The 13,628-nt window shown below is 42.4% G+C and overlaps 1 protein-coding gene across 1 annotated transcript in view; it reads left to right on the top strand.

Moving 5' to 3' along the window:
- The first annotated feature begins 59 nt into the window (after nt 1–59).
- The window catches only part of Arap2 (ArfGAP with RhoGAP domain, ankyrin repeat and PH domain 2), a 155,829-nt gene continuing 142,260 nt past the window's right edge, over nt 60–13,628 (top strand). The window contains exon 1 of the mRNA XM_055623805.1: nt 60–456. The gene's annotated coding sequence lies outside the window, so the exon portion shown is untranslated. The remainder of the gene's footprint in view (nt 457–13,628) is intronic.

Raw genomic sequence — 13,628 nt, 5'->3', positions numbered from 1 at the left:
GGGGGCCGGCGCGCTCCGCTCCGGGGCGCGCGTCGCTCGGACCGCGCTCCCCGCGGCTGGCGTCGGGGCGGACAGCCCAGCCGGCGAGCGATCGGAAGGCTGTGCCGGCCTCTGCGATCTGGCCCGCCCGGTGACGATCCAGTCCGCCGCCGCGGCCTCGGCCCCGGCCCTCCCTCCGCCCCCGAGCAATCGCAGCCTGGGCGACTTCCAGGCACCCAGTTCTCTTCTCGGTAGAGGTAATGAATCGGGGCCCCGTGCTCCCCCGCACGCTGCTGCTTACACACTTAAGGCGGCGGCCCTGTTAATTAACTTTAATTACAATCATTTGGCCTCCACCTGCCTGGACCCTGCGCTGTACCCCGGGACCTCTCCGGAGTGCTCTTGCCAGGCAGCTCTTTTGCCTTTAGTGTGGGAAGCAGTTCTCGTGGGAGAATTGGTGTCCATCTACTAATTAAAGTAAGTTTTTATTTTACTTCATTCTAAGTTTTTTTTTTTTTTTTTTTTTTTTTAAACCAGTCTTGGATTCCTTTGTGGCGACCCGGGGTTTCTTGACTTGGAAGGTTTGTGAAATTATATTGTGAACGATAATCTTTGATAATTAGAGGAAAAAAAAAAACCACAAAAGAAGATGGGCTACGGGGAAAACTGTCTCAGGCTCTTGTAAGTTAGTGGACGGGTATCAGGTTTGTCCTTGAAGAATAGGGCACTTAGGATTCTTTTTTTAAGCGCTGAAACACGCTATTTTTGAAAGTACATTTAATCGGATGTCACTGTTATTACCAATAATAGCGTCGCGCTTACAAGGCCAGTATTGATCCTCCTTACTTAAGCACTGAGCACCAGGACGCGTGGAGCGCTGCCCGGAAGTGGAAGGTGGCTGTGGGTGCAGCAACTTTCTGAAGGAGAGGAGCATCTGTCAGAGTCTTCTTTATGACTTTTGTACACCTGCAAGAGAAATGTGGAGGGCAGAGGCGCTTGCCATTCCACCATTTAACAGCGTTTAAAAGAGAGGGAAATAAAAGTGGGTCGTGCAAGTAGGCTGCGTCCTAAAATGGAGACATCCCCCGGCTCCCATCCGAGGAGAGAGGACTGCACATTCCAGGTGGCCCTCACGCCAGGAGGTGTTAGACAGACCTGCCTGGTGTGCCGGAGCCACGGTGTTGCTTTTATCTTAATAAAATGTACCCACAGGGTAAGTCAGGCGGCTTGTTAAACTGACTTACGTGGTCCGCTGTCCTGAACTCTTCCCTGCTCTCCTCAGCCTGTCAGATGCATTTCTGGGTTGTCTGTGAAAGGAGACGCTGACAGGCCACCTAGAAACAAATTCTTGTTTTCCTGGCATCTCAGGTGCCCAGTGGTGAGGGGCAAGGGCACTGGCTCTGTGAATGCTTTTCAGATTAAACTACTTGTAGTTACCATGGGGAAATAGCACACGGGCTATCATGAATTACAGGGTTTTTGTTGTTGGTTTGTTTTTTAATGTCAGCATTCTGAAACAGAAGTTTTAAAACTTTGCTTCTGAGAATTCTGGGCTATAGGAGTCCTAGAAGGAGACTTTGCCGTTTGTATCATTACTTCCTAACACACTTCCTTGAAACTAACCAGCTTAGGGTGGTGAAAGTGAGCACACAGGTCAAAGTATGAAGACAGCCATTGCTTTAGCTGCTTCTCTTGTCACATGTCCACCCCTCTTCAGATGTGGTGATTGATTTTCTTCTCGGTCTTTGCCTTTGCATGTGCTCAGATTCTTTGTGAAACACTATTACTTCCTATCAGTGCTAGACATATTCTTGAACTTTTAGCTAAACACAGTGAACGTAAAAGTGAGGATGGGTATACAGCCTTGAATCATTTCTACGTTAGACTTTATTAGATTTAAAAAACATTGGTCAGGGCCTTGGTATGTGGCGGTATTTCCACCAAGCTAATGACATGAGCTTGATCCCAGGGCTCCATGGTATAAGGAGTCAAATGACTCCAGCAAGTGGTCCTCTGACCTCTATGCAAATGCTGTGTCATCCCCCCATACATGTGCAGGCACACACAGTAAATAAATGTGCATAAAATATCACCCAAATCAAATATATAATAGCAGTAAAGGCATTTTGATTTTTTTTTTTTTTTTTTTTTTTTTTTCTGATTGAAGTAACAGTGGTTTCCCGGTTGGTGTAGAACTTTTCTTGAAGTTTTGACTCAGCATAAACAGACTTCTCTACCCATGCTCAAGGCAGAAGAAAGGTGTTCTGGCCTGGGCGAGGTTGGCATTTTGTGAAAGCTGTCTGTGAGAGGTGGAGAGAATTCTTTTCTGATTTATGCTTAGGTGTATATCGGGGTAGGTAGTTAAGGCAATAAATGGCTTATCATTCCTGAAGGTTCTCAAAGCTCAAAAAAAAATACAAAACAAAAACAAAACCACAAAACAAACACTGACACCAGTGGTTATGCTGTGCACACGAGGAGAGAAAGGCTCAGTCTGTCCAACAACAGGGAAGCTGGTCTGTCTTTCTGGCTTTAGGATAAGCTGGAAGACGGGTGGAGATGGTGAGAAGGGTTATGGAGGACTTCATTCCGAATAGGTGAAGACGCTTTGCTTTTCCAGTTCTGCAGCTGAGTCCAGCTGCTCTTCTGACACTGCACCTGCTCTGCCTCCTTGCTGTGGCCTGATGTTTATCTCCTCTCCTTGTACCTTCTTCCTTTGGTCTACTTTCAGGGGCTGGTGTCTCCACCTGTGGCCTTTTTTTTTTTTTTTTTTTCTTGAAACCCTATTCAGTGTTTATACCGGCAGCATTTGGAAAGCTCTGACTTTCTGCAGTCTTTAGATAGACTACTCAAGTTGATGGAGGACTTCAAGAGTCCCTGATCACTTCAAAAGGATGGTGTTCAATCTGTGAGATTTAAATAAAGCATTATATTGCAAACCCCATAAAATTGAAGCTCACAGAATTTAGCTTCTCTGTTGTTTCAGAGGAAGTGCTATTTTGCTTACATCCTATTCTTCTGAGAATGTTGTTCTGTCTCGATGGTGCGTCTTCAGTTCTAGGGAGCAGTTTGTCTCAGGGCTGGTTGTCTGTACCCATGCCATTTCCTTTGCTTATTTGTCATGTCTAAGCCTGCTCTTTTTTTAAACTCCTAGAGGGAAGACATTGTATCTTCGCTTTGTAGCACTGGACACTGTTCTCAAGAGAGATAAGTACTGTTATCTTGAAATGAAAATATTTCCCACTATTATCTTGGAGAGAGTAGCCGTTTCTTAAATATTTACTGAAGGAATAAATGTAAACAAAGAGGCATATAAGTTCAGAGACAGTTGAAGTACTTGTCTTTTCACAAGAACAAGAGACTTTAAGAATCACAGAATCAAGAGGAAGCTCTTGAATTCAGTTGGAAAAGAGGTCAGGGCGCTATTTATAAATGCAGAGAGGAAACATTCACAGTGGGCTATTTTGAAACATCTGGTTGTTGGTCTAAAAATGTGGCTCTTAAATTCAGAGACATGGTGAATGGTTATTTGCGCTTCAGCACTGAGATGTAACGCACATAAAGAGTGTGTTTATATCATGAGTCTCCATTTGAAGGTCGTTGTGCTGAACTGTTGTTTCAGTTTTTGCCTGGATTAATCGACCATTAAAGCTGTGTGCACTTTATCACAAAGTGGAACAGAATAGAGTGTATGCTATGTGCTTCTCAGTTCAAGGTTTTGAAAGCGTTGGATTCAGCTACACATATGCTACAGGCTGTAGTTGGGGGCAGCAAAGGGCCTGTTCCCAGTGGAAGCAGATGTGGATGTGGGAACGTGTGGGTGGGCAGTGATGTGGGTTTCAGCTTGGCATTCTTTGTGGAAACTGTGGAAGATAAAATCTTTCTTTGGTTGATCCCAGATCATGGCTATACTTGTCAGATCTCTCCATTAGAATTTAAAAGAAATTTCAGCCCTCAACTAATTAACTTAAAATGTAGATGGGAACTTTGAGAGATGTCCTATGGCCAAGGAGATTACCTAGCACTTAACTGTGATGCCATTATCTAAAACACACAAACGTAGGCATTGGGTGTGGCACAGTGTGATAACCGCTCTTACTGAGGCAAGGAATTGGTGTTCCTGGCCTTGACAGAGACAGTAAATTCTAGATTGCATCCTTGTGTTTTTCTTTGCACAGTAAGTAAAAACAAAACAAAACAACAACAACAACACCATCCCCCCCCCCCCACACACACACACAAATCTCTCAGATTCATCTTGGTCCAAAAACCAAATGACTTTGCTTAGAATCTGGCTATTTTAAGATCAACTTTAACTTATTTTGTATCTGGCCATTAAGGAGTAATTATTTGTTGTTTTCCAGAAACCGTTCAAAGGGCAGTGTGCATATTTAAACATCCCAATCCCCAAACAGCCTTGAGTTGTTTGCATTATCATCTTCCTTGCTTATCAGAACACAATAGTGGGACTGTGGAGGGACACACACACACACACACACACACACACACACACACACACGGGGAGGGAGGGAGAAAGAAGATAAATGAAATAAATTAAGAAGTGGAGAAGCCTGGATTGGAATTCTGGCATTCTGGGCTCTAGTAGTGTGGGTGGACTTAGTGGAGGATTAAGGGCAGATGGAGTAGGGAAATCTCATGCACTGATAGTCCCGAAGCTTCGAGATTGTGCTATCAAAGGAGGGAATAAAATGTACAAGGAGTTCATTCTGTTTCCTCTGTGCTCTCTGCTTTATCAAATTGCCATCTTAACCACTTCGTCAGTGCACGGCTGAATAGTGTCACACGTGTTTATCTGGAACAGGATTTTCAGAACTTTTCCTCTTGCAAATCTGAATGCTGTGGCCCCTTAAGCAGCTCCCCACCTCCCTATTTCCCCTTGGTGCTCGCCAGTTCACTCGATGCCTATGGATTTGCTCACTTAAGATAACTCTTACAAGTGTATTTGTATGGTGCTTTCCTTACTCTGACTGGCTTATTGTACTTAACAACAAGTCCTAGAAACTCCACGTTGTGGTTGAAATTTCTTTCTCTGTGTGCATCCGTATGTGTTACGTATCCATGTGTGTACACGGCTTGTCTGTGTGGAGGTGTGTGAGTGCGTGTACTGTGGACATCTGAGGGAAGAGCTCACACCTTCCGCTAATCTAGGCTGATGTCAGGCTCCCCTGTCTTTTGTCTATTGAGTGCTGAGATAGCAGGAAGGGCTGCCATGCCTACCTGGAGTTTACATGAGGACCAGAGACCAGAACTCAGCTCCTTATGCTTCTACAGCACATAAAAAAAAAAAAAAAAAAAAAAAAACCAACAACAAACCAACCCCTCCCATTGCATGTGTAAACATTTTGATTATTTCCTGCATCTGCCCACATACACTGTGTTACTGCTTTTGTTCTCACTGGAAGTTGAGTCTTTTTGTGAAAATCTGCTCCCTTGAGGTCCAGCTATATTCTTACCCTCACCACTACTTGGCTATTTGATTTTAGCTTAGTATTTTGCTGGGTGAATTTTACCATAGTTACCAATAGGCTTTCTTTCAGGAATGTTATGTGCAAAATAAATGTTGCTAAATTGTATATTACCGTTGCTATATAAAGTGATGTCAGGGATGTTCACCACTAACTAGTGATTGCCTGTTAAATCTCAGGCAATTAACATGTAAATGAACTGAGCCTTCTATATTTAACTACTTATATGGACACCCATACCCGTAATAAACCTGTGAGCGATGTTAAACTTGGGCTTGCGAGGTATAGAATATAGTAATTTAACCAGTATTCTTTACTGTAGTGATTTTTCACAGTTCTGAAGGGGCAGTGAAATGATTTTGTGGTTGGGGTGGACCACAGCATGAAGAACTGTATTAAAGGGGTGACACATTAGGAAGGTGGAGAACCAGTGCTCCAGTGAATCTGAGTGCTCATCACAACAAATGAGAGGAAGATGTGACACCGCTACCGTTTTACCATCCGACTAACTGAGCAAGCAGCTGTGAAGAAGCATCGAGACTAACAGTGGGACTCGCTTCCCAAGAGAACTGGGAGACCCCACACAGATGATTCACAGCAATGAGCTGTTTTTAACAACATCAGTCCCAGGGAAGATGAAAGAGAGGGAATGTGTCTGGAGAAATGGGGTTGGGCTGGTGATTTAAATTAAAAAACAAAACAAAACATAGGTGTGAGAAGATCAGAGTCTGTGGGTGACCTCATCTGTGAGAGCTGGCCAGGTGAGGGGCTTGTTAACCCATTAACAACCCATTAACCTCCCATTAGGAGGTTAATATTGCCACATAGTAAGTTAGGTAAGGAGATGGCGGTGAAGAGGGATGGCAAACTTCCAAATTTTAGTTTTTGACTCAATATACAAGGCCATGACAGTATGGGAGTTGGTTCAGACTTTCACCTCTCTAGTCTTCTTTACACTGGGAAACTGAGATGATAGCACGTTTTCTCAACATCACTTTCTCTTCTGCTCGGAGTGTGGACATGGTGAGCATGTTGTCTTTATGGGTACTTGGAACTAATATCTCAGCGATAAACAACGGCGTTTCTTTATGTGTAAATGACGTGATACCTATCTCTTGTGAGGAGCAAACATCTCTGTGCTCTGTGGCCTGGACTAGTTGGTGCACTATGCTGTTGACATTATGCCTTTCTATCTTCCAAGGAATAAGCTACATGTCCTCTGAAAGTTCACCGTCAGGCTGGAGGCAGAAACAACATTCTCTTCAACCTCAGCGTGTGGGGAACTGATATCTTCACTGTAGGGAGTGAGAATTGGTGCCATGGTAGGATGTATTGCATCACCTCTCTTGACTGTGCTACTCAGTCACTGAGACGAGAAGAAGCTATTTCTAGTATCCTTTGGCTCTAACCCCAGGAGACAGTACCAGTCTACTGGGACTACTGGGAACTACTGTGCTGGAAGACAATAATCTACCATTGTTATTAGACTCTGAGACATGTATTGTGGGACCCTGAAGTTACATTATTCACATAGCGACTCAGCCCCCTTTTGTAGCTGTTTTTGAAATTTCATCTTAATCATGTGATCTTATGATTATTAAGCCTTTTTTTTTTTGACAATTGCAGCTTCCAATTCACGTAGAGTTAAGATAAAAGTAAAGATGGGCTTCTTTAATGGATTAGACACATGATGAAATCCAGTTCTACGAATGCTTTTTTCCTCCCATAAGGGATAACAGCCGACAAAGGTGATTCCAAACTTGCCTGACTCAGCACTCAGTGCCCTTTATAGTTTAATGAAGTGGCTGAGGCAGAGACAAAGGTTTATGCTTATTTTCTTTCCTAGTTCAGAGATTCATCCAGCTGCTCTGGGACAGGGTGGAGACAGGGAAGAAGCGAAGAGAGCTTCAGTGGCCTGGTTTTTCTTACACAGGGCAGGAGGAGAGGTGGTGGGTGCCCAGTCCACGCTTTGGAGTGACTCCATCTGACGTCTACCATATTTGAATCCTAACCTAAAGCTCTCTTAAAGTGAGGTGGGTTGGAGGGATTTGAATCTGTTCTATCTCTTCAGCTTACTAGCTTGCTAACTTAGAATGAATGTTTACAATGATGAAGGCTCCCTACCTATCGTCATGAGTACATAGGAGGTGTTAGGTAGTGAAGCAATGGATTGGGCACAGTTACGGCATGAGTAGAGGGGTGAGTAGCAAGACATGCTTACCAGTGTAGCAGGTGGAGGAAGCCTCTCTGAGAAGGGATGTTTGTTGGAGTGAGATCTGAGCACTGGGAATGTGAAATGTGCACTAGAGATGAAGAAGTGAAAGAGATGGAAGCAAAAGAGAGTTTTTGTTATGTGGCTTGTGTTATAAAATTGCTGAAGTACATCAGGCTAGTGAGGTTTTGTACAGTCATGTTTGTAATGGCAACGTTTGTTCCATCCTTCAACACATGCTGTGTGATGTTTATGAACAGATACTTTAACTGACATTTATTGGGAAGCTTCAGAAGGTTATTGTCATCTTGACAGAATGTATTATGGGATGACAATGAAATAATAATGAGAAGCGGTGACTTAGCATTTGTAAGCTGATGTTCTAAATGCTTCAAATGTACTAACACATTCACTTCTCACTGCAGCCCTATGGGGAAGGATGGGGACTACTTATACCATTTTCCTGTTGAGGAAGCTTAAGTATAGAGACACTAAACGCCTAACTCCGGTGCACAAGGCTTGTAGGTAGTGACCTACTATGTGGCCCAGGGCACTTTGATTCAGACTCTGCTTTTACACTGTAATAGCCAATGGAGTGAGCAGAATATGACCGAGATCATGGGCTGAGTGTGTTCGTGCTCTCAGATCACATATGAAAACACAACTCCTCTGGTCACAGTGTCTAAAGGTGTGAACCTTGGGAGTAGTTAAATCCCAAAAACTATGGAGCAGCCGTAGATGAGATTAGTGAGGTTATAAGATGGAAACACAAACTCATCCCATTTGCTCCTCTGCAAGATGGGAAACATGTGAGGGAGAAGCATACCCTGCCCAGACACCAGACCTCCAGGTGCCTTCCCCTTGGGTTTATTGTGCTTCTGGAACTGTGACCAATGCATCTTATTGTTTATCCATTATTCAGTTTAAGGTATTTTGTCATAACAACATAACTGGCATGAAACAACTCTGTACCTATTGTCTTTGAGATCTAACTCAAATGTGATTTTCTTCCTTCTTCTCCTCCTTCTTCTTTCAACAGAACAAGAACAAATAAATACCTATTTCTATGTCCCTTCAGTTACTCTTTAGGGTATTAACAGATGAGGATAACCTCCAAACAGAGAATGAAATAGTCCTTTCTCTACATACATCTGTATCTAGCATCTCAGAACATAAATTGTGTGGGGCCTGTGGACAGAGGTTGGTAAGGATGGTAGAGATACTTTCAAAGCCAGAATAAAAAAGAAGTGTGCACACACTAAAACACACATTTTTAAGTGTGCACACATCAAAACACACATTTTGTTTTAATGCTGTGTTTTCCCCTTTGTTTGTCATATGCCTGTATCCTTCTGGATGGCTTAATCAAGGACAGGAAGGTCAAATGCTGTTCTCGAAACTCTCTGCTGTAACAGAACATAATGAATAGCCTCCCTAAACAGCCTGGTTCTTTTTTTATAACATGAAGTAAGTTCTCCTCCCATGGACCCTAAACTCCTCTCTACACTTTCACTCTGTCTCTGTCCTTTCTCTAAGAATAGAAAGAATCAACAGTGGGACAGTAGTGAACATAAGTATTGGAATTGAATGTGTAGTATGGTTGGGTGCTACACAGTTTTTGGGTGGAATTTCGTCTGCCATTTGTTCTGTACAAATGTTTGAGTACCTCTGAGTGTTTGCATTTTATAGGACATGAATCTGAATCACCATGTTGGATGCGTCCTTGAGTTTAATCCTCGAGGGAGTGAAGGAGGCAAGACTTGAACATTGTTTGACCCCAGATTTGTGTGAAGTATATTAGGATTTTTAAGGTTTTCCAGTCAAGGGAAAGAGTGATAAGGTACAACTTGAGTGGTGGCTGCAGAGCAGGCTAGGGAACTGTAGGAGATTTGGAACTCTATTTACCAAGTTTCAGTGCACAGCCCAGTTATGTGTGGTGGGTGTTAAGATACATTTCTGGCCCTGTTTCCATAGTTGTTGCTGTCTAGCAGATTCCCACACAAGTCCGTGGAGAGTCACTGAGGCAGGCCAGACCTTCTAAAAACCCCGTGGCAAGCACAGAGGGCTTCTGCCATCTCATTTTAAATGGGTGTCCCCATCTTTTTGTATCTAATTACTTTCCTTGAAACTAAAGTCTCCCAGGATAAGACTAGACATGTGAACACCATTGGTTCCTCACCCCTTTAAGTAAGATAGTCAAAAAGTCAGGTGATTGAAAGACTGATCCAGTGTTAAAGTACAAAGAGTTGCAAAGCACAAGGGTGGAGAGCCTCTTCCACGTATCCAAAGTTATCCAGCTTTAGCTTGTTAAATAATAGCAGAGAGATGTGTCTATCCTCAACTTAGACACCCAGGAAATAAATTGTATACTGTGAAAGGAAAGACTTGGTGTACGAAAACATAGACAAACACAAAACCAGCAAATCTAGCAATATAAAACTTTCAACCACTCCTCTCCCTGATAGTCCATAATTCACATTCCAGGCATTCATTATGGATACATATGGAGAAAAGGGCATGTCGTTCTAATTTAGGGGTCCAACTGTTACCTACATAGAGGAGGTAATACCTGCCTCCTCAGAACTATTCATGGTGAGCAGACAAGCAGATACAACATATGCTAAAGGAACAAAAATAAGAAGCTTCCTGACTCAGAGGAGTAACAATAATGAGGTAGAGAGAGTGAAGGATGCTGGTAGACTGATTGAGGTAGTTTGAATTTTATGTAAAGCTCTTACCATAATTGACTTCCTACAGGAGATATTTACAATATCTGACTTCAGAGATACTCACAAGATCTGATGCTTGGCATATGTTTAATCTATACATCAGTAGAACATGCTGCCGCCGCCGCTGTTATCATCATCATTATTGTTATGTTATTTTACTTTTAATTAAACAAAGGCTAGCAAGTGGCATGGCACTATAAGAAAACTTGACAATTTTGAGACTGATTTTTGATAACACTCTGATACATGAGAGGAAGGAAACAAGACTTATTCAGAAACACTTTGGTGTTTTGTTTGTTTGTTTGTTTTGGCACAAGGGGTGGCCCTGGGACCTAGCACAGACAGTAGTAATAGAGGAGTATGAGTGAGACCAGGTGATATAACAGCATACCACAGGCTGTCTGGCTTAAGCAACAGAAACACATTTTTCATAGTTCCAGAGGCCATGTCAAGGTGCTGGCTGGCAGATTATAATCCTGCTCTTTTGGGCACCCTCTTCTTGCTGTGTCCTCACTTGGGTGGGGTTGTTATGACCCGGACTGGGAGATAAGAAGCTCCTTGGCTTCTCTTACAAGGATCTAACCCCATTTTATCAGAACAGTATCAATCAAGTAATTAGCTCACAGAATCTCAGCTGAGCCTAGGGCCTTAGCATAGGAAGGAGGTGGAGGTCACAACTTAGCTATAGGAAGGAATAAAATCAGTGGTTTGTCTGTTTCTTGTATGTACTTGGTGAGACATGGATGGGCTTGGAGAATCCCTCTAGATGTCAGATTTGGCGACTGGAGAGCTGATGGACACCACTTAGAGAAAAATGTGAAATTTACTTGGAGTATGCATATGTTCTATCAAAGTTGTTTTTGTTCTAATAGGTTTTTGTGAAGGCTAATGACCTTGTGACATTTGGAGTTTAGTTTACCCCAAAGGACAGTGCTTATGATCCTTTAACATTATTAACCAGTACATTGTGCTTGTACTTTATAACAAGCTGAATTCTATATTCACTTATTTTATACACCATAGCAATTAGTTCCAGCCAGCGTCCTGGAAATGAAAAGGAACCATGCACAAGCATCTACAAAGTAAAGTGGTTTATATTTGGTAGTGCAAGTTAGCTCTGTGCCCTTTAAACCCCGCCCCCTCCCCCACGCATTTTCTGCTTTCTTTTATTGCATGTTAACTTCTCTGCTTCTGTAGTGAGGCCTGATGACAATGGACATTCTCTCCCAGAGCTCTTCCCTGTTTGACGGTGTCTGCTGATTTGTTCTTAATATTTAAGGAGATAGTTTATGAATATTTGTTCCCTCCTATATGCTGAGTCTATGGAGAACCATAGCAGATGTGATTTCCAGAGACATTGCAGAAAGGAAATTGCTTAGGGAATTTTACCTTTTTTTTTTAAATGTTATGTTAACTTTTATGTGATTATTTTCTTTTCCTTGAAGCATAAGATACAGAGATCCACATACATCTAGAACTGTGATAAATTAGTTTCTTTTAAAAACCCATGATGCTAGGACCGGCGGCACCCATCTGTAATGACTAGCCACTGTAGCTTCAGAGAGTTGGACTTAGGACTAGTTCAAAGCCAGCTTAGTCAACACAGTGAGATCCTTCAAGCTTTATTAAAAAGCATAAAGGGCTGGGGGTGTAGCTCCATTACAGAGTGCTCATGTAGCATAGAGGAGGACCTGGGGTCCAAGTTTACTACTAAAAAATGGAAAAAGAAGAAACAAGTAAGGAAACAACAACAAAAAGCAAAAAGCTTTGTTTGGGAGAAAATTGAACCTGCTACTAGATTCTGCTATGAACACATTGAGAGAAAACATTACCTTTAAACTTTGACATTTCACCCTCTTATTACTGTTTTTCCTGTTAACGAATATTCTTAGAAATCACCTAATTATTATTCAGCTGGTCTTACCTTGAATGTTAATATTGACAACGCATAATGACACCTGCTCTTTTAAAATGTAAGGAGCAATGGGGTCTGCCTGCTTTATTTAAGGGTCAGAAACTGTAGTGGAAGTTGTTCATATTGAGCAACTCTTATGCAAAATTACCAGGGGACAGGAGTCCCGCAAGGAGACCAACAAAGCTAAAAAAAATCTGAGCCCAGGTGGTGCTACAGAGACTGATGCACCAACCAAAGACCGTGCATGGAGAGGACCTAGACCACCTGCTCAGATGTAGCCCATGGGCAGCTCAGTCTTCATGTGGGTACCCGAGTAAGGGGAGCTTGGGCTGCCTCTGTCATGAACTCAATTGCCTGCTTTTTGATCATTTGCCCCATGACAATGGGGCCTTTCCAGGCCGCAGAGGAAGAGTATCCAGGCAGTTCTGAGGAGACTTGATCAAGGCAGAGATGGCAGAGGAGGAGAACTCCCCCTTTCAGTGGACTAAGAGAAGGGGATAGGGGAAGAGGGAAGGGAGGAAGGACAGGGAGGACAGGGAGGAGATGAGGGAAAGGGCTTCATTTGGGATATATGATGAATGAATAAATTATATAAATAAAAATAAAACAAGAAAAATTACCAGGAGCTTAGACATCAAGAGTATAATCTGCCAGTGCCTTTTGGGGTGCTTATTTAATACACCTACCAGTGAATATTTAATATCAATTCTAAAGTCTGTGTCTGACTGGTTGTTTACTATTTGACTAGAATAGTCTTTGGAAGTTGACTGTAACACCTGTAGTTTTTGTTTTTTTTTCCCCAGAGAAGTAATACTTTCAGAAACTGTGTTGCCCTTTTATATAGACTGTTAACCAGGTCTTTATCCTGCCCAGCTGTGCTACTCTATTTCTTGGAATGCTTATTAAGCTGTTTTGTTTGTTTGTTTGTTTTTGTTTTTTGTTTTGTTTTGTTTGGTGAACAGTAGCAACTGTTCCACAATGCCTTGAGAACCAGAACCATGCTTTTATCAGTTAATGATATTTGTGACATGTATATACTATATTTTTGAGACTCATTTTCTTTTCTTTAAAAATTTATTTTAACAGTATTCGTGCCCTGAAACCAGCTTCCAAGGCCACCAAAGAGCCCAGTCTCAGCAGGTGCCAATTGTTACCTTAGTCTCTGTTTTGTTTCCACGGGTGAATTTAAACTAAGACCTGACCTGTGAATGACACTTGGGGAAAAGCATTGGCTTGGCATGTCTCAAGGTTTTGGTTCCGTTTCCATCACCACTAAAAGAAACTATGCATATCGTTTATTTATATGT

The sequence above is a fragment of the Psammomys obesus genome, unplaced genomic scaffold (genome assembly GCF_907164565.1).
Source record: "Psammomys obesus unplaced genomic scaffold, mPsaObe1.curated_primary_1811, whole genome shotgun sequence".
NCBI lineage: Eukaryota > Metazoa > Chordata > Mammalia > Rodentia > Muridae > Psammomys > Psammomys obesus.
Note: the sequence above shows the minus strand (reverse complement) of the source record. Positions and strands in the feature narration are given on the sequence as shown.